Below are 20,499 nucleotides of genomic sequence, written 5' to 3'. Positions count from 1 at the left end.
ACACATTGAATGCATTGATAAATGAAACATCAATGGCTGAACTCTCAGTACGCTTCATGGTAATTGGCCGGGATCATATACTGAAATGACCCGGTTTATCCATGAGTTACCCCTAATCCCACCAGGAGCGTCTGCGCTGCGGCTGTGGCATTTTTAGCGATCGCGGCCACTCTAGTCAATGGGTGCTATTCCACCAGACCCGCTGCGCCGCGCTGCGCCGTGGCTCGAAGCGTCGCGGCTCGAAGCGTCCCAGAAGGAATTTCTAAAATATAGGATGAATCCTATTTTTGATGTGGCGCAGCGCAGCGCAGGCAGGAAGTGATGAAAATCACCTTGTTGTCTGCTTTGCTGGTTGAGGGGGTGCACCGGGTGCACCCAAAACCAACACACTCTCACTCCCTAAGCGTCCAGGAGAGACGTTTGGTCAGTGTCCGTGGCGTCCAGTTGTGACGCTCCTAGGCTCCTTCAGCGTCATAAAGGGACGCAAATAGCTTTCAACTGATTGCAATGTATTCCCATCTGCGTCGGGATTTGACGCTCATGGAAGCACGGCATTCGTTTGTGTCCGCTGCCCTTAAAGGCAATGTGAGCGTCCATTCTCATTGGATAACGGAGAATTGTACACCCGGAAGTAAGTATTCCCCTTACTGTCGATTGATTTTACAGTGATATCTGCACTACTCATCGACTAAAAAACACCAGATTATCCTTGTTAATTACACACATTGATTGGTTTAAATTGTGTGCAATGCTTTTGTATTTTTTCCCCTTCGATTCGGAGAAACAAACATTTTTTTCTGAGTAAAGGATGGCAGAAGACACTACACTACCCAGAATCCCCAGCTATCGTTTGGACTACACCATGTTCTCTGTTTGACAAACCCCGTTTTTTTTCACCATTCATTCCAATGGCTATGTCACGTGATCTTCAAATTTCTCCCTGCAGAAAAAGAAAACATGGCCGAACTTCGTTTTATTCTCGGTGGAAAATGCCTATTTTAAAGTTAGTTTGGCCATTTAAATGCGTTTTTATGTCATTTGATGCGAGAAATATGAGTTGTTATTTCAGATTATGTGTGCAGTGGATGTACATGATCTTTAGTTTGCTAGTTATTACGAAGATTACTTCAGGAAATCGCGACGTTTTCATTGTTACCAAGGTGGTTGCTAGGGACGCTGCTATCGATATTATTTCTGTTATGTTGTGTAACTGTTTAATGGTGTTATCTTTATTGCTACCCCCTTCCCCGTCAATTTATAGTGTTGGTCCACAGCGCAAACATATTAGTTTAACAAAATCCGCATCTAAAGATAGCCTACGTTATTTCCCCCTGTGCAATTCCAGTCTCACATCTCACAGCACATCGTCATTAACAAATACCGGAAACAGACCGAAAACATTTAAAAAAAAAAAAAAATAAATAAATACTTTATTCCGAGTGTGCTTGTTTTTCTCTTTGAAAGTCATCACATAATGGCATTGTAATACACGGTTCGGCTGCATTAAATATTACATATCTGCCGTAGTTCTGTATTTATAGAGCCCTGATGAGAAGACTTCTAGACAAACATGAGGAACTGAAAACGTGACGTGGATCATAAATATATCAGCCATTAAACAACATCTTACATTTCTTTTCACACAATACGTCTCCTTGCAGTATCAACACTAATTCGGCTGACTTTTATATTTGATCCAATTGGTAGATAGGCTGTATTTACACCATAAAGGTGCACAGCTGATATAAAGGGACACCTAGTGGTAAAAGCATGTTATTGAATTTCATTATTTTTATTATTAGATATTAATAGGATCCCTATAAAGTATATTCATTACTCGTTATTCTCTACTAATAGTTAATTAAAGACTGTATATAATGACTATTTTGCACATCCCTTTCAAGATTTCAAGATTTTCTAAGGTTTATTGACATATCATATAGGCCTACACAACTATGGTGTAGTTCTGCATTGAATGAAAAACTTGGGTCGCAGGTTCCTCAATAGTGCCTTACAAGACATCTATCAATATTTGTGCATACCTCCAGCAATGTTAACTATGTTGAAGCACTTATTTTAACTGATATTATACATAATGTATTATACTCTTATAAGATGTATGTAGATATGTCATCTCCGGCCTTGTCAGGTATTGAACAATCAATAAATAAAGAACACAGAATTGTTAAATATAAAACACAGAATTTGTGTGATTATACTAAATGATTTACAAATAACCACCACTGCATATTTACAACTGTACACATGCTGATGTAACGCAAATGTTCCAACTTGGGATCAATAAAGTATATCTTATCTTAAGCTGATCGATGGCTATACTGCCATATTTGCAAAATGTGCCTCTGAACCTTGACAAGTGCATGTTTCAGGCTTATCAATTAATGTAATGTAATGTTATCAATTAACAACAGGGGTCACAAACATAAGACCAGCTGTTAAATAAAGCTCTTCTGACCTTAGCTGGCATGTGTGTATATATATTAATGCTGCCCATTATGGGCACAAGCAATTTTCACCCATTTATTAATTATATGTTTTAAATGTGAGTGTTTCCTGTCCCCTAAACCTCCAGGGATGTACACAGTTTAATACTGGCAAGTTCTTATTATGGGAAATACGAAAACGTCTTTTAAAACTACAACTCCCAGTAGAGACGTGCCATATAGAGAACATGTTGCGAAACACAATAGCCAGCATGTGTAGTTCTGGGGACGGGGTGGGGGGGGGGGGGGACGCGGTGGACCCGTTCAAATCCAGTTTTGGACAGTCTGCCGTGGTTCCATCCCATTTCAAGTGCTGTTCGAGGCTCGGTAACCCTCGGAGCACACTCTCCAATCACAGAGCTTGAGGACTATCACGGGGTTTGTCAAACAGAGCACATGGTGTAGTCCAAACGATAGCTGGGGATTCTGGGTAGTGTAGTGTCTTCTGCCATCCTTTACTCAGAAAAAATATTTGTTTCTCCGAATCGAAGGGGAAAAATACAAAAGCATTGCACACAATTTAAACCAATCAATGTTGTGTAATTAACAAGGATAATCTGGTGTTTTTTAGTCGATGAGTAGTGCAAATATCACTGTAAAATCAATCAACAGTAAGGGGAATACTTACTTCCGGGTGTACAATTCTCCGTTATCCAATGGGAATGGACGCTCACATTGCCTTTAAGGGCAGCCGACACAAACAAATGCCGTGCTTCCATGAGCGTCAAATCCCGACGCAGATGGGAATACATTGCAATCAGTTGAAAGCTATTTGCGTCCCTTTATGACACTGAAGGAGCCTAGGAGCGTCACAATTGGACGCCATGGACACTGACCAAACGTCGCTCCTGGACGCTTAGGGAGTGAGTGTGTGTTGCCAAAACCGGCTCCTTCTCCTCCCCCCCACCACCGTCTTTCAAGGAGGAGAATACATGCCAGCGTTCTCCTCCGGTTTACAGGCACTGTAAATTATATATATATAGAATAATTATGATGATGAATGCATATTTTTTTACCACTAAAATACAGCAACACATCTTTGATTCATGTCGTTTATAACTGGAATATTACAATTATTATTAACTGTGTCTGTAGTCTGCAACACAACAACATAGGAAATAACAACAATAAACACGATTTAAACAGACACAAACATAAACCATTTAACTATGTAGCCTACTACTTGTAGAAGTACAAATGTCCAGGAAATATTCCAAAATCAACAACAACTGCGAGGCTGCACACACGACGCTCCGCTTCCGCAACGTTTTGAAACGCGCCTGGTGGGTTATGACGCAGGAGGAGGTCGCAGCGCAGATGCTTCTGGTGGGATCAGGGGGTTAGCATCTAGTTGTACACACATGTCACCATCTCTCTCCACTTCTTCCATTTCCTCTTGTTTTATGTTTCTCTCCACCACTGCCCACTTTTTTTATTCCCTCCTGTTTTAGGTCTCTCTCCCATGTATCAGCTCTGGGCATGCAGCCAAAAATCAATAGCAAACACACAAACACACAGACCCTCCAGCTCTTTCTATTTCCTGTATTAGCAGCATGCTGAGCTGAGGGTCCGGCTGGGAAAGCGAGTCCCTCCGAGCTGCAGGAGCACTGCACATTCCCACCTGATGCATCATGGGTCAGAGAGGGGGAGCTTTCCTCTATAACAACGTGGCTGAGCTCAAATACAGATTTACAAAAGCCTGGATGAAAAAAACCAAGACGCTATACTAACACAAATAGATATTGATACCACACTGAGAAAACTGAAACGCTGACTTTAACTAAATGTATTACAGTATGTCAACAAAGCTCACACAACTGTATTAGGGTGTTCGAAAGCAATAATATTAAGTTGAATCTATTTAAACTTAATATTATTGCTTTCAACTAACCTAAAATCAGTTATGTGAGCTCTGAGTGTTAGCGATGCTTGCTAATTTCACTTCCAGAACACGTTGCGCATTGTTTCTGATAGCAAAGTTTCTGATAGGGCCGTGGGTGTAAAGCCAGCCCACATTTCAGATATTACGTCACATCGGACAGAAATCTGGATCACCTCCGTTGTTCCCCCGTTTTTAGAGATTAGGGTACGGAGGAAAAGAGAGAGGGTTTTACTTTCTGACACTTTGTGAGTGGGACACGTGTATGTATAAAAGACATCAGGAAGTGCATTTTGCATGATAGATCACCTTTAATTTGATCATATTAGTTACTTTACAGATTCCGACTATTAGCAAACACAAAATCCAAATGAACTCAGAAATAAACTATGCTATATAGTTATAATTAAATAGCCAGCAGCAGTAAATAAAGTCACAAAAAGTAGCTCATAGTACCAGCTATGATGAACACATTGCTAAAAAATAAATACATCCAGTAATTTATTATATATATTTTTGTGAAATGGGACACGCATAATGAGTACTTTTATTTTTGGAACTTTAAGTATATTTTGATGCCAAATTGCCAATACTTTTGTTCTTTTACTTCATTAATATTCGAATGCAGGACTTGTACTTGTAACAGTATCTTTACACTGTAAGTACTTCTTCCACCACTGACTGATACACATCCATATGGGTGAGGTACTTCATTCAGCCAGTGGTCTTTTTACATATGAATATTTACAGACTTCTGGTTATAGACCTACAGCACTTGAGATATATACAGTATAGTGATAACATGAATGAAACCTTGTCCCACTTGGTGGTGGATGTGAGGCGTTGCTAACGCAGTGTGCATCTCTGCCAGTGAACTCAAATATAATCAAACTCAAACTAGGCAGTGAAATATGAGTTATGGGCTCCGGGTCCAATAGTATTTATTTGAGTGAAATTCCCCGGATATATATGACAGCTAGGATAGGAGCTGTTTACATTCTCTAGATGCTAAAGTAATGCACTTTGAAGTTCCTTTCTCATATTAAGAAAAGGAGATTATGCCGTCCCACGATTCCTCGCGGCAGCACTATTTAAAGCAGCGCAGCATTCAGCTCTCAATAACTACACTAGTGAGTCATTCCAACGAGTCAGCTTACACAATACAACCTGCAACTGGCTCACTGTAATGGTGTGCACTTACACTCAGCTTATTAGTTATCCCTGTTGTTTTACAAGTCAACAGGTCTGCTGTGAAACTGGCCGACTCTCAGAGAAGATATGTATCATCATTAAGTATCTGTGTATGTCAGACAAGAAACAAGAAAGGCCAGATCAGAATGATCGAAGTCATTTAGAAAAAGTGTCTTCACTTATTAATTAACCTTGTTCACCTATCTGTATAAACGTATATTCACCAGATCAGAGTTTAACTTGTGTTATTTTTGTTATTTCTATTCATACTTTAACTACATTTAAAACAAATTGTATTATCCCTGTGTATATTCTCATGTGTTCTCTCTTATTCTGTTGCTACTATAACACCTGCATTTCCCTACGGGGATCAATAAAGGTCCATCTTATCTTATCTTAATTGGTCATGTGATGTGTTTATATTAGAAAGTAACAGTGACAGACATTAGATTTTTCTCTCCACTGTCTATAACAGTTTCCCTTGCATTATGTTGGTGCAAAAGAACATATTAAGTGCCACGCATAAGCCACATGACAGTAAGTACATTTCCTTTTGCTGAATCCAAAACCCTTTTCCATTGGAACCACCTCTAAGATGCTCTCATCCCATTCCCCTTCTGGACTCAGTCTGTTCAAGTTTCCAGAGCGAGTGAAGGCTGTTGAGGCTCAGGCCTCTGCTCTTGTTCACTAACACACATCTGGCCTCTCCACTGCGGGCCTGCTGCTCCCACCCAACAGAGAACTGAACAACACCCCCGACAGCATGGCTGACCTTCACACTGTCACTGTGCCACTAAGTGAATGGTACTATGGAAGGTGATCAGATAAAAAGGTTTGCAACTTTGGACACAATGCACGTTTCATTGTTGTCCTGCAGGGTCAATATACTACCAGGAACTGACGCTATGGACTGGAACCAGCATACACTGTATTTTAACAACAGTACATAATGAAAACATATTTAGAGACATTTTAGTGTTTAAACAAAGTTATTTGCTAAACTTCCAAAATAATCTGCAAAAGATGAAATAAAGGTAGAGGGAGGTATGTTGCAATATAAATCCATTCACTTTGAAGAATGAATACTAGTTTCTTTATTATTACAATATTAATTTGTTCAGTTATTATCATGTCATGGTTATGAAGCTAACACGTCAAAATTCATTTCTTCTTTTTAGACTTAAGGAACGGTAGATCTGGTTTGTTTGTTTTTTCATGTTACATCATCTTGTTTTTATTAGTGTTAGTAAATAGACACATTTTTACCTGTTTGGAGCTGTCCCATTGGCTGCTTCTCAGCTTCAGCTATTGGCTGTTGGAGCTCGGCTCCTCCCCCTTCTCCTCCAGGTCCTGCAGGTTGTCAGTGGGTTTCAAAAGCTGTCAGTAAAAGAAACACAATCTACATCAGAACCAGTGCGTACATCGCTAATGATACTCGAGATAAAGCAGGGTCCCTTAGGCAAAGTACATCTAGAATCTAGCAAATCCCAAACTAAAACTAAAATAAACACAGGAACAGAGGGCCTAATGCAATCCTGTTTATGTCCTGGCAGTAAGATATAAGGAGTTAGGAAAAAGTTAATTATTATCAGCCTGTATTTATTATACCCTCAGTCCATAATGGCCGCACATTTCGCAGAACGACACACCAGCATGCGTCATGGTTGATGGGAGTTCAACTGATGAGTTCACAGGGTGCTCTTCCACTTCCTGTGTCGACAAATGGCATTTCCTTTTTATGATCTGCCTTTAGCAGCCATTACTTATCTATTCATTATATTAGCTTCATTTGTAATGTAATGGTTAAAATACTCTTTTCACTAGCTCTGCCACGATAACCACACCTCCTTTTTGAGGCATTCTTCAGTCATCACTGACTGTAGGACATTAGAAGTGAAGCAGAGGACCCGACTATGACATCCTTTAACAGAAGAAATTGTCACCTTCCCATGCATGAAGGTGCAGTGTCAACCCCTAACTGATTCTACTCATGCTCCGGTCACCTGTGTGGTTTTACACATTTACACTTCTCATTGTTTCCACCCATATGGTCTTATTTTCCTTTCAGTCGTTACCACTGCGTAGCTTTTCCTGGTTTGAATCTGGATCAAATTCCATTCTTTTACCAGCTGACCTCATCTCTTATGTTCAATCTGAATGTACTTTAAAATAAAAAAATTCTATATTGATTCTGACTCTTCTACATCCAACTCACAGGTTTATCATTGCTTTGAGAAAAAAGATTATTAATTTCACCCTTTTAGAAGATATGGTCATTTGTTCTGGGAATGTCATTTTCGAGCCTGATACCTTAAAAACAGGCTTGGGGCTTAACAGGTTAATGACTCAGTGTAGTGGTCCAGATGGTCCCTCAGTGGGAGCTGGAGTCCCACCAAATGACCTGCTACTACTACGCAGCAGCACGCACGCACGCAAATGTGAAAACAAAAGAGAAAAGTAGTAATAAGGTCAGATGAATAATCTGTGTACATATTTGCTATACTGTTACATATAACATTATTGGTTTGTCCATCATTTCAATCTGACACAATAACACACTACTCACAAATGTAAAGCCTTGGTAGGTGACATTTGAGGAGCCAGAAAGAGTAAGCTAGATTTAACAAGAACATGATTTCCCTATTAAAGTAACTAGTAGCATTAGCTCAAAAGGTGGCTATATCTAGCGAGAAAGACGCCATGTTGGCAACACTGACAGTCTGTCCCTTCAATCCTCCGTCCAACTGTACTCCCTAAAAAGTGATCATTATGGAAGTAGAATATAATGATAAGTAAAGATAAACAAACATGGCTAAGGTTAGTAAACACACCGGTCAAGCCAGCAGCTGTTTGAAAGGATCTGGTTAGACCCACTAAAGTGGTTTGGTGGTGACCTATTGTTGTAGGCCAACCCAGGAGTTAACATTGCAAGGGCTCACTCAGCCAAAAGCAATGGATTTTCCATAGAATTAAAAAAGTATTGCAGAAAATAGGATCTTTGGCAAACAGACATTTATAATACCTACATGTTTTGTTAAGCAGAAAAACAAAAAAACAATAGTTTTAACAAGGGAGCTGAAAGCGCTAAAATAACAAATCAATTGTGGGTTAAAGGACTCATTCCTGCTCAGGTTCAGCTGGCTTCAGCATCAGAGGAGAACATACCTGAGCAGCCAACAAAACAAATCTTGTGAGTTGTGTAGGTGAGTAAGGGAGTAGGGACATATATAAATATAGGAGTATAGGGAACCTGTGTGATAGAAAGGCAGTGAGTGGACTGATACATGTCATATATTGAAACTCTTTTATGGAGCTTAAATGTTGATAGATCAACATCTCGAGGTTAAATCTGGATAGGAGAGAAGTGAACGAGCAGCCCTCTCATTATCCACACTGAGGTTCCCTTGGGGAAAGCGTCATACACATTATGTTATCTTAGTCTCTGCAGAACTAAGATATCCACTACGGAATTTTATGTTCTGATGAGCATTGTTCTTTGAATTATACGTTTTTTACGCATCTGACAATGCTCTACAGTCATTTTATTTGTGTTATTTGCTTTGAATTAAACCTAAAATCACATTGGATCCTGAAGGTCAGTTGGACTCCCAGGGGACAGATTTATAAAGCTTCCTAGTACATAGTGTTTCTCCCAGTCACAATATTCTCAGTAAATCCTTAGAATATGACGTTTTTCTAAGCATTTCCCTTAACAAATAAGACCAGATCCTTTGTGAATATTAAAGTTATTCACAAGCCCTTAAGAAAGCTCCTTAGGTGAATGAAAGGGAACGGACTTTATTTGTATTAAGATATCCTGATATGGATCCACAGTGAGGGATGGATGGATGTTGTTATCCAGCATGTGCACTAGCTTTCCTCTGTTGTTGTGTGATGTTTACTGTGGCCACTTCCGGTGTTAAAGGTGCACGGTCCGGGGGAAACAAGCCTTGCTAGGAACCATTCATTTTTGGTTTGTGCGGTTAACTTTATATTGGCTACAAAACAACACTAGACTCTACGTGTCAGACCAATTGTAGAAATAGGAACCCTGTCTGCTCAGGAACATTAGTTAGATTATAGGTTAATGTCATACGGAAGTGACATCTGTCATCAGTCCTGCTGCTAGTTCTCGTTTAAGGAACAAGCGTAGGAAAGGGAATATGTGTTTGGCTGTCCTTTTTGAGAGCATTTTTTTGGGGGAGAATTTGGGTGTTAAGTCCTACTATATGTTTATTTTGTTGTTGTTCGTTTCTCCGGCTTTCCATTAAATAGGCCCCATGCTACCTCTTCATATACTTCTGGGTCACATTTTGATTATGGTTAATGTAACAGGAAATGGTGGAGCATGTCTAAGACTTGTCTCTTGGAATGTTAAGGGCATGAATGCCCCGGTAAAGAGGCAGAATATTTTCCCACTTAATACATCTTAAAACTGAAATTGCCTTTTTACAAGAAACTCATCTGACCACCAAGGACCACCATAGGTTAAAGGCATCATGGGTTGGCCAAACCTTTCATTCCAATTTCAGTAGTAGAGCAAGAGGCGCAGCTATTGTGATGCATACAAAAATACAGTTCAGCCCGACTAAGGAATAGCGGATCCTCAAGGCCGCTTTCCCTCAATAATGTCAATGTTGTTCTCGCCAATCTATATGCGCCCAACTGGGATGATGAAGCATTCATGGGAAAGGTGATATTACCAGACCTAAGCTCCCACCATTTGATTTTGGGCGGTGATCTCAACTGTACAATGGACCCGCTTTTAGACAAATCTAGTCCAAAACGGGACTCCCCCTCTAAAGTGGCTAAAGCCATCTCACTATTTATGAGTCAAACAGGATGTGTGGACCCATGGCGTTTTCTCTACCCCAAAGCGAAACAGTTTTCTTTCTACTCCTTGGTTCACAAAACATTCTCGAGAATCGACTATTTTTTTATCGATAACTATTTTCTTCCCGCTGTAAAAAACATAGAATACTCACCCATAGTGATATCCGATATTGCTCTTTGACCTCTCATTCACACTGTTACAAAAGTCCCCCCTGGAGACTGAACGGCACACTGTTAAACGATGATCGATTCTGTGAAACAATCTCTAAAGCTATTGATGATTTCCTTATAACCAATATGTCTGATGGGATATCACCATCTCTTTTGTGGGAGACGTTAAAAGCTGTGATCCGAGGAGAGACTATCTCTTACTCTGCAAGGCAAAACAAAATGAAAAAGCAAAAGCAGTTAGAACTTTTGGGCAGTATAGCAAAACTAGATTCAACTCTCAACATTTCCATCCCCCGAACTAGATAAAGAAAGGCAAAATCTTCAGATGGAATAAAATGTACTTTCAACGCAAGAGACTGAGAAATTGCTTTTAAGATCGCGTGGATTTCAGTATGGACATGGGGAGAAGGCGGGTCGTCTCCTAACACACCAAATTAAGAGCCAGTCGGCCTCCCAACAAATTAAACAAATACGGACCGCTACTCGTGAACTCACAAGAATCCCATCTGTTATCAATGACACCTTTAAAACATTTTACTCTGGACTATATGCCTCACAAGCCCCTGTCGATAATGCAGACAGAACTACATTCTTGGATGATCTGGAATTTCCTTCCATAACTCCAGCTCAGGAGGGTGAGTTGGATCAACCTCTAAAGCCCAGCTGATTCGATTAGGCTGATCCAGAGTGGCAAGGCCCCGGGCCCAGGCGGCTATCCAATTGAGTTTTATAAAACGTTTATTGATAAATTGACCCCCCTTCTTTTGAGAATGTTCGAGGACTCTCTGGACCAGGGAACGTTACCACAAACTCTCACTGAGGCGGTAGTAATCGTATTATTAAAACCAGGCAAGGCAAAATCTGAATGTAGCTCCTATCGCCCCATCTCCCTTCTGAATGCGGACTATAAGATCCTGGCTAAAATACTAGCCATACGCCTTGAATCAGTCACGCCACACATCATATCATTAGACCAAACTGGGTTTATGAAAGGCTGATACTCCTTCTCAACATCCTCCTCTCTCCTGCATCCAAGGAGACACCAGACGTGGTGGTCTCATTGGATGCAGAGAAAGCGTTCGACAGGATGGAGTGGGGCTTTCTATTTGAGGTCCTTAAGATGTTCAGCCTCGGATCCAAATTTGTGTCCTGGATAGCACTGTAATACTCTTCACCCAAGGCTTCAGTGAGTACTAACGGGATGAATTCTCAATATTTTACACTAGGTAGAGTTACTCGCCAGGGTTGCCCTCTAAGCCCGTTACTATTCGCCCTGGCGACCGAACCCCTATCAATTGCGCTTAAATCGGCCAGCTTTACACAAGGAATGACCAGATATGGTTCAGAACACATACTCTCGTTATACGCTGACGATTTACTATTGTTCATTTCTAACCCTATATCTACCATTCCTCAGATAATAGATCTGTTAAACCTCTTAAGCCCGAAGGTCCCCCCAGTGGACCCCTCCCTCCGTTTTTTTATGTCTCAGGGCTTCTTAACATTTATAAAACTATTAATGTTTCATACTCTTTTAAAGGTAAGAAACTCCGCTAACTGACAATAAGAACAATTGTTAGCGAAAAAAAACACAAGAGTAATACCAAGCCTTTGAATTAGCATTGAGCGAAAAAATGCTAACTAATGCTAACGCTTTTTTACACAGAACTCACGGTAGAAATGCCCTTATTACTATCTTAACTGCACAAACAAGATATACGATTTAAAGTTGAGACTCCACAGATTCCTCACATGTAATGTCATCACTGTACAACCTCGAATTCCTGGAGCTATCAGCCAGAAAAGAGAAAGTAAACAACATCCGGTTTCAAAAATATTACAATAATTACGTCTTACCTTTTTTGATTTGTGATCAAAAGTTGTGTTCAACGGAATAAAAACGCCGCTCAAGGTTAATCCAATGTCTTTGTGTCACGTATAATTTTTTACTGATAATCCATCATCATATTTATGGCAATATACTGGGTATAAAGTTTTGCCATCCAGGCTTGTACTTTCAGATATGTTTCGTTTGCTTCTCTATTACGTCTGCAATGGTAATGTTTACGTGGATTTGGGAACTGCCCATCGATTCTCGTGGATGTAATGTCAAGGAGAGACTCTGAGGCATGAACTCAATTGCACGACTCAGATAGTGTTTTCAAAAATAAAGACTTTACTGGAATTTAGCACAGTAATCAAAACAAGGAAAACAAATATACTCTTTCGAGGAAAACTAGCAAGTGATCAATGAGGTAGATCCGTGGGAAGTCCGTGAGGTAATCAGGAACGTGGGTCATAGTAAGACAACGAACTGACAATGAACAGGAGGAAGCTACCACAATATATACACAGGTAAAGGGGGGGGGAAACAATCAAGGACGCAGGAGACAGAAAGGGGCGGGGAGCGTGGAGGCCTGAAATGAGAGGGATGATTAATTAAGGGAATAAACATAAAGCACAGGGCAAAGGGACATGACAAAACTAACATAAAGAATAAACTTTCACTATTAGTTTCCTAGACATGACAGTACCCCCCCCTTCTAGGGACGGCTCCTGACGGCCCAGGCTCCTCTGAGTTGAGGCGGTCAAAATCCTCAATGAGGCTTTTATCTATGACGAAGCGGGAAGGAATCCATATCCGCTCCTCAGGACCATAACCCTTCCAGTCAACCAGTAGCTGTCGCCCTCTACCCCTTTTCCGACTAGCCAATATCTTCTTGACGGTGTAAACCGGACCTCCATCAATCATCCGGGGGGGCGGGGGGGGTTTGGCGGTGGGAACCATAGCGCTCTCCTTCAAGGGTTTTAGTTTCCCTACATGGAAGGTGGGATGTACCTTCATGGACCTGGGAAGCCGTAGTCTCACTGAAACCGGGTTGATGACCTTGGTGACGGGAAAAGGACCCACAAACCGGGGAGCCAATTTACGGGAGAGTACGTGGAGGGGAAGGTCTCGTTTAGAAAGCCAGACTTTTTGGCCTGGCTGGTATACAGGAGCTGGTCGGCGTTTTCGGTCTGCTGCTCTTTTCACCAGTTGTGAATTCCTGCAGAGGATCTTCCTAGCCGCAGCCCACACGCGCCGACAACGCCTGACCAGCGCGTGGGCAGACGGGACCGTGACCTCCCTCTCCGTGGCTGGGAACAGTGGCGGCTGGTAGCCATAAACACAGTGAAATGGGGACAGGCCCGTGGCAGAAGTAGGGAGGATGTTGTGCGCATACTCAACCCAGGTGAGGTGCTCGCTCCAGGAGGATGGATTCTGGGACACCAAGCAGCGCAAACAGGTCTCCAGTTCTTGATTTAGGCGCTCTGTCTGGCCGTTAGACTCCGGATGTTATCCTGACGAGAGACTGACCGTGGCACCGATGAGGCAGCAGAACTCCTTCCAGAAGCGTGACACAAACTGGGGGCCCCGGTCGGAGACAATATCCTTTGGGAAACCATGAAGCCGAAACACATTATGCATCATGACCTCAGCCGTTTCCTTCGCTGAGGGCATCTTGGGCAGAGCAATGAAATGTGTCATTTTCGAAAAACGGTCCACTACCATAAGAACTGTGGTTTTACCTCTAGAGAGGGGCAGGCCAGTGACGAAGTCCATGGAGATCTCTGACCAGGGTCTGTTGGGAATAGGGAGTGGTTGTAATAGTCCTATTCGCGCCCTGGAAGAGGTCTTGTTTCGAGCGCAGACAGGGCACGCCTCCACATACTCCTTCACCTCCTTCTCCATGGATGTCCACCAGAAACGTTGTTTTATGATGAACATAGTTCTCTTGACTCCAGGGTGACAGGTGAGCAGCGAAGTGTGAGCCCAGTGGATCACCTGTGGTCGCTCGGCCTCCTGAACGAAAATCCGGTTAGGCGGGCAACCCCTTGGTGCAGGAGCTCCAGCATTGGCTCGTATTACCTCCTTCTCTACTGACCAAGTCAGCGCTCCTACCACCCGGTTTAATTGGATGATGGGTTCCGGCTCCTTGACTGCAGGCACAGGGTCAAACAGACGGGACAGAGCGTCAGGCTTGACATTCTGAGACCCCGGCCTGAAGGAAAGAACAAAGTCAAAACGGTTGAAAAACAAGGTCCACCTAGCCTGGCGGGAGTTCAGTCTTTTGGCCTTTCTTATATACTCCAAGTTTTTGTGATCGGTCCAAACCACGAAAGGATGCTCGGCTCCCTCCAACCAATGCCTCCACTCTTCCAGTGCCAGCTTCACGGCCAGCAACTCACGGTTTCCCACGTCGTAATTTCTCTCTGCTGGGGAGAGCTTCCTGGACAGGAAAGCGCAGGGGTGAAGTTTGTTGTCCTTCTGTAGTCGCTGGGAGAGGACCGCTCCCACCCCTTCATTGGAGGCATCCACTTCTACCACAAACTGACGAGTGGTGTCCGGCAAGGTGAGTATGGGAGCAGAGGTGACCATTCCTTTAAGCCGAGAAAAAGCCTCCTCAGCCTGAGGAGACCACAAAAAAGGCACTTGAGGGGATGTGAGGACATGAAGAGGGGCTGCAATAGCACTGAACCTCCGCACAAAACGTCTGTAAAAATTTGCAAAGCCTAAAAACTGCTGCACTTTCTTACGAGAGTCAGGGGTAGGCCAACAAGCTACTGCGCTAACCTTCTCTGGGTCCATCCTAACCTGACCTGGCGAAATGATGAAGCCCAAGAAAGTGACTGTCTCTGCATGGAATTCGCATTTTTCTGCTTTGACAAACAACCTATTCTTGAACAGCTCTTGTAGAACCTGGCGGACATGTTGTTTATGGGTGTCAGGGTCAGGGGAGTAGATCAGAATGTCGTCAAGATATACAAAAACGAAACGGTTCAGAAACTCCCTCAACACGTCGTTGATCATAGCCTGGAACACAGCAGGAGCATTTGATAATCCAAATGGCATTACACGGTATTCATAGTGGCCTGAAGGGGTGTTGAAACCCGTCTTCCATTCATCGCCCTCCCTGATACTGACTAAATGATAAGCGTTACGCAGGTCTAACTTGGTGAAAACCTTGGCTCCCTGAAGCTGCTCGAAGGCTGACGAGATGAGAGGAAGGGGGTACCGGTTTTTAACCGTAATGTCATTGAGAGGTGAGTAGTCAATACAGGGCCTAAGAGACCCATCCTTTTTCCCAACAAAAAAAAACCCCGCTCCTGCTGGTGATGAGGAAGGGCGAATAAGGCCTGTTTTGAGGGAGGCATCAATATAGTCCTTCATGGCCTCTTTCTCAGGTCCTGAAATAGCATATAGTCGACCCTTAGGAATTGTAGACCCAGCAATCAGGTCGATAGCACAGTCATAGGGGCGGTGAGGCGGAAGAGTCAGAGCCTTGGATTTACTGAATACTTCACTTAAATCGTGGTAGCAGGAAGGGACTGAAAGAACATCAGGAAAATATATTTCTGGGATAGTTCCCTGCCTAACCCTCCCAGTGTTACCTCTTCTGTCAATCTCCGCTACCTGCTTAACACAGTGATCTCTGCAATTATTTCCCCACCCCTCCACCCTCCCAGATTGCCAATCAATGTGAGGGTTATGAGGTTTCAACCAGGGAAACCCCAAAATGAGTGGATGTTGGGCTGAATTAAACAAGTGAAATGACATTGTCTCGTGATGGTTATCATCACATCTTATTTCTAAAGGCTCTGTTTGGTGAGTCACTTTAAACAACAGCCGCCCATCGAGAGCACTCGCTTCAAGAGGCTGGGGTAGAGGTTTAGTTTTTATGTCCAATCTTTTAACTAAACCCCAATCCATCAGACTTTCGTCTGCCCCTGAGTCAATGAGTGCACCATGAGTAACCACATTGTCTCTGATTTTTACCTGGATGCGGGTCAGGGTGCGAGGAGGAAAGTCAGAGGAAGAGATCCGGCTCACCAACGTACTCCTCTTTATTGGTGAGCCTCCTCTTTTACCGGACAAGCCGCTTGTGGATGTCCGCGCTGCCCGCAGTAGAAGCACAGGCCCTCCTTTAATCGACGCTGACGTTCTGCCATTGAAAGCTTGGCGCGGCCCAACTGCATTGGCTCCTCCACGGAGCCAGGGGGCGCTGTTGTCCGGAACGCAGGTGAGGGGTGACGGGGCCTCCAAGAAGAAGTAGTATCCAGCGGCGAGCGTCTCCTCTGGGGAGGCGGATCAACCACATCCTTGGATTTATTCCTTCTCCTCTCCGTCAAACGATTGTCTATCCGTATTGCCATGGATATGACAGAGTCCAAGTCAGCGGGCAGATCGAGAGGCGCCAGCTGGTCTTGTAGGGAATCCGAGAGACCGCTGACAAAAGCGTCAAACAATGCAGCGGAGTTCCAGCCGCTATCGGCTGCCATAGTCCGGAACTCGATGGCGTAGTCAGCCACACTCCGCTGATGTTGTTTCAGCTTAATCAGAGCCCGAGCTGCTTCCCTGCCCGGCGTGGTTTGATTGAAGATCTTTCTCATAGTGTCTATGAAGTTTTCCAGAGACCCGCAGATGGGGGAGCCTCGGGACCACTCTGCCGTAGCCCACGCTGCTGCTCGGCCGGAGAGATGGGAGATTATGAAAGCCACTTTGGAATTGTCCGTGGGAAAAGCAGCCGGTTGGTGGTGATAGTGTAACTCACACTGCACAATGAACGTCTGGCAGCCCTCCGAGTCTCCGGAGTATTTTTCGGGTGGAGCCAGACGCATGGAAGTACTGTGCGGCTCAGTAGACCGGTTGGGATCGGAACCGGTCGCCGCCGGAACCGGGGGAGTCGTGGGAGGAGAAGTAGCCTGCAGGTGAGTGAGCACACGCTGGACCTCAGCTGCCAGCAGATTCACCTGGGTTGTCACCGATGATTGTAGTTCCCCGTGGCTGTTGGATAGGTGCTGCACTCCGTGCTGTATGGCGGCCATCTGCTCTTCTTGTTGCCCAAGACGTTGGCCCTGAGAGCGGATGGCGTTCTTTAGCTGGTCTGAGTCGGCTGAGTTCATTTTAATGGTCAGTTCGTACTGTCAAGGAGAGACTCTGAGGCATGAACTCAATTGCACGACTCAGATAGTGTTTTCAAAAATAAAGACTTTACTGGAATTTAGCACAGTAATCAAAACAAGGAAAACAAATATACTCTTTCGAGGAAAACTAGCAAGTGATCAATGAGGTAGATCCGTGGGAAGTCCGTGAGGTAATCAGGAACGTGGGTCATAGTAAGACAACAAACTGACAATGAACAGGAGGAAGCTACCACAATATATACACAGGTAAAGGGGACACAGGTGGAAACAATCAGGGCGGGGAAAACAATCAAGGACGCAGGAGACAAAAAGGGGCGGGGAGCGTGGAGGCCTGAAATGAGAGGGATGATTAATTAAGGGAATAAACATAAAGCACAGGGCAAAGGGACATGACAAAACTAACATAAAGAATAAACTTTCACTATTAGTTTCCTAGACATGACATGTAATGGTTAAGAAAAAGGTGTAAATCACCCAAATCGACCGATGGATTCCAGAGATATGCTCCTGCGTAAAGTATAAAGAATGCCAGCCAGCTTAAGTACATTACGCAGAAGACTTTACTTATTGTTTACTACGTAAGGAAGCAGGAATTGCAGGACCCAGTGCGCATGGAGCACAGAGCGGACAGCAGATAACGGAATTGCAGTTTTATTGCTTATAGATTATCAGAACATTTCAAAGGGGACACAGCCACATTGGATATTAACCTATGGATTAACTACATCATCATTTTTATCGTTTTAATGCCATTGAAGACCAGTTTAGACCAGACAAAGAGGAAGGTGAGCCATGTTAGCCTAGCGCATTAGCGCTAGCGCCACTTGTTTTGATGTACGTTTTTGTTGATAACGTCCCGAGTTTGTATCTTTCAGTGTTGAGGTGGGCACCGTTAGAATCTGTGTCTTTACGATCATAAACAATGTGTTGGATGTGCAGCTAGGATAAGTAATAAGGGAGCTAGGAGTGATTTTCGGTGCAGTAATAGGTTAGCATTTTTCGCCCGGGGCTAATTCAGAGGCTCAGAGGATAACAGGGTATGTTGCTATGTTTTATTTTATTTATTTTTTATTTTTTTCACAACAGTTGTATTTGGATGGAATGAATACCTATAGTGATAATTCAAAGTAATAAAATGATTTTTACAGTGAAAAAGTTCAAATGGAACTGATGGTTCCCAAATTACCCAGAGGTGAGTCCGCTTGGACTTTATTTTTCTAAACCTCTCTAAAAAGGTCAAATTTCACTTGTTTTGCATCAATCTTGATACAGGGTACTTATTATATGTTATAGTTTGGATTCCTAAAGCTTTTAGTCTACTAGCCCATCATTCAAGGGTGGTTTTCACTATAAGTAATGTTTTTTTTTAGGCAGACATTAGAATTTACATGTTTTTACTGTGTTCCATCTGAATTTACTTCAAAATAAAAACATCTATATTGATTCTGACACTTCTACATCCAACTCACAGATGTAACCTTGCTTTGAGAGAAAACATTATTAATTTACCCCTTTTAGAAGTGAAGATATAGTCTTTGTTGTGTTAGTGGCATTTTCGAGCCTGAAACCTGAAAAACAGGCTCAGGGCTTAAGAGGTTAAACTAAATAACCCTTCATTCCCCAATATCCCTCCGGATTCAATAATTGACTCAATTCTGGACACTAACAACCGAAAAAGGTCTGGTTTCAAGAATTTACAATTCCATCTCCCGTCTCACAGAAACATTGCTTGGTAAAATCAAACAAGATTGGGAAGATGAACTAGTCCAAGCAATAGATGATGATGTCTGGGATGGCGCATTAGCGAGAGTGAACAATAGTACGTCCTGTTCCAGGCTCAACCTTATACAACTAAAAGTTGTCCACCGTATCTATTACACCAACTCTAAACTCTCCAAAATATACCCTAATGTCACGGATACCGGTAACATATGTCACACGTCACCAGCAAACATGACTCATATGTTTTGGTCTTGTCCTCGCCTACAAGGATACTGGACAAGCATTTTCAAACACCTTACTGAGGCCTTGGAGTACTTCCTGGCCACCGAATGATGAGGAGGAAAACTAAGGACAGTATAGCCTTTGCATCTATATTAGCACGTAGAAGAATACTACTAATCTGTCTGGGGCTCTGTGATAGCCTACATAGCTGAACTTAAGACACTAAAATGTACGTACGTACATACTTACGTGTATGTATGTGTATGTGTATACATATGTGAGTATATGGGTAAATGTATTATTGTTATTATTCTTTATTTCCTTATCTATTAATTTTATTAATATTATCTTTTACATTACTTTATTTGTACTTTATTTTTTATATCTATTTATTTATTTACTTTCCTAGCTAGGACCAGGGGCCTGTACTGCGAAGCTGGTTCAACCTAACCTGGATATGTTTGAGTTAGCCGGTTGGCCTAATCCAAAACATACGCGCTCTCGCTAAACGGTACTACGACGCGGGTCATCAAGTGGATCGCTCAAGCCAGCCGTGTCCTATCTAGTTAGGTGCGCGTTCACATGAAAGGGGTGGTATTTGGAGCATTCGACCAATCACAAACATGGAGAAGCGTACTGACAGCGCAGCGTCATACTTCCTGAATGAAAAGTCAACTATAATATTAGACATATGAAGAAGTTAAACTTTAAACATCCATGACTTAAACACTTTATCCAGGATCAAAGCCACATAGCTGCACCTGCAAGGTGAATACAGCTGGTAAAAGAAAAAGTGTTTGAATGCGTACATTAACAGGTTTATGATATCACTGCCCCGTCTAAAACACGAGTGGATCTGACTTTAATTACATTTGTCTCGAGTGTTTCGTCAACTTAATGTGTTGCTTAAAATAATACTTCTGCATCCAGTCTGTGACACTGTGAGTGTTGCACGGCCAGATACGGCTCAGCTGACTCAGATCAGGAGATATATGATACATTATGAAGTGA

General features: G+C 42.7%; 1 protein-coding gene across 1 annotated transcript in view; it reads right to left on the bottom strand.

The window, feature by feature from the left end:
- Positions 1–20,499, bottom strand: part of fam110b (family with sequence similarity 110 member B) — a 93,725-nt gene that overhangs the window by 27,208 nt on the left and 46,018 nt on the right. Inside the window, exon 2 of the mRNA XM_071206273.1 lies at positions 6,841–6,951. The gene's annotated coding sequence lies outside the window, so the exon portion shown is untranslated. The remainder of the gene's footprint in view (positions 1–6,840; positions 6,952–20,499) is intronic.

This window comes from Pseudochaenichthys georgianus, chromosome 17 (assembly GCF_902827115.2).
Source record: "Pseudochaenichthys georgianus chromosome 17, fPseGeo1.2, whole genome shotgun sequence".
Lineage (NCBI taxonomy): Eukaryota > Metazoa > Chordata > Actinopteri > Perciformes > Channichthyidae > Pseudochaenichthys > Pseudochaenichthys georgianus.
The sequence above is the reverse complement of the archived record's forward strand: the minus strand, read 5'-3'. Positions and strand labels throughout refer to the sequence as shown.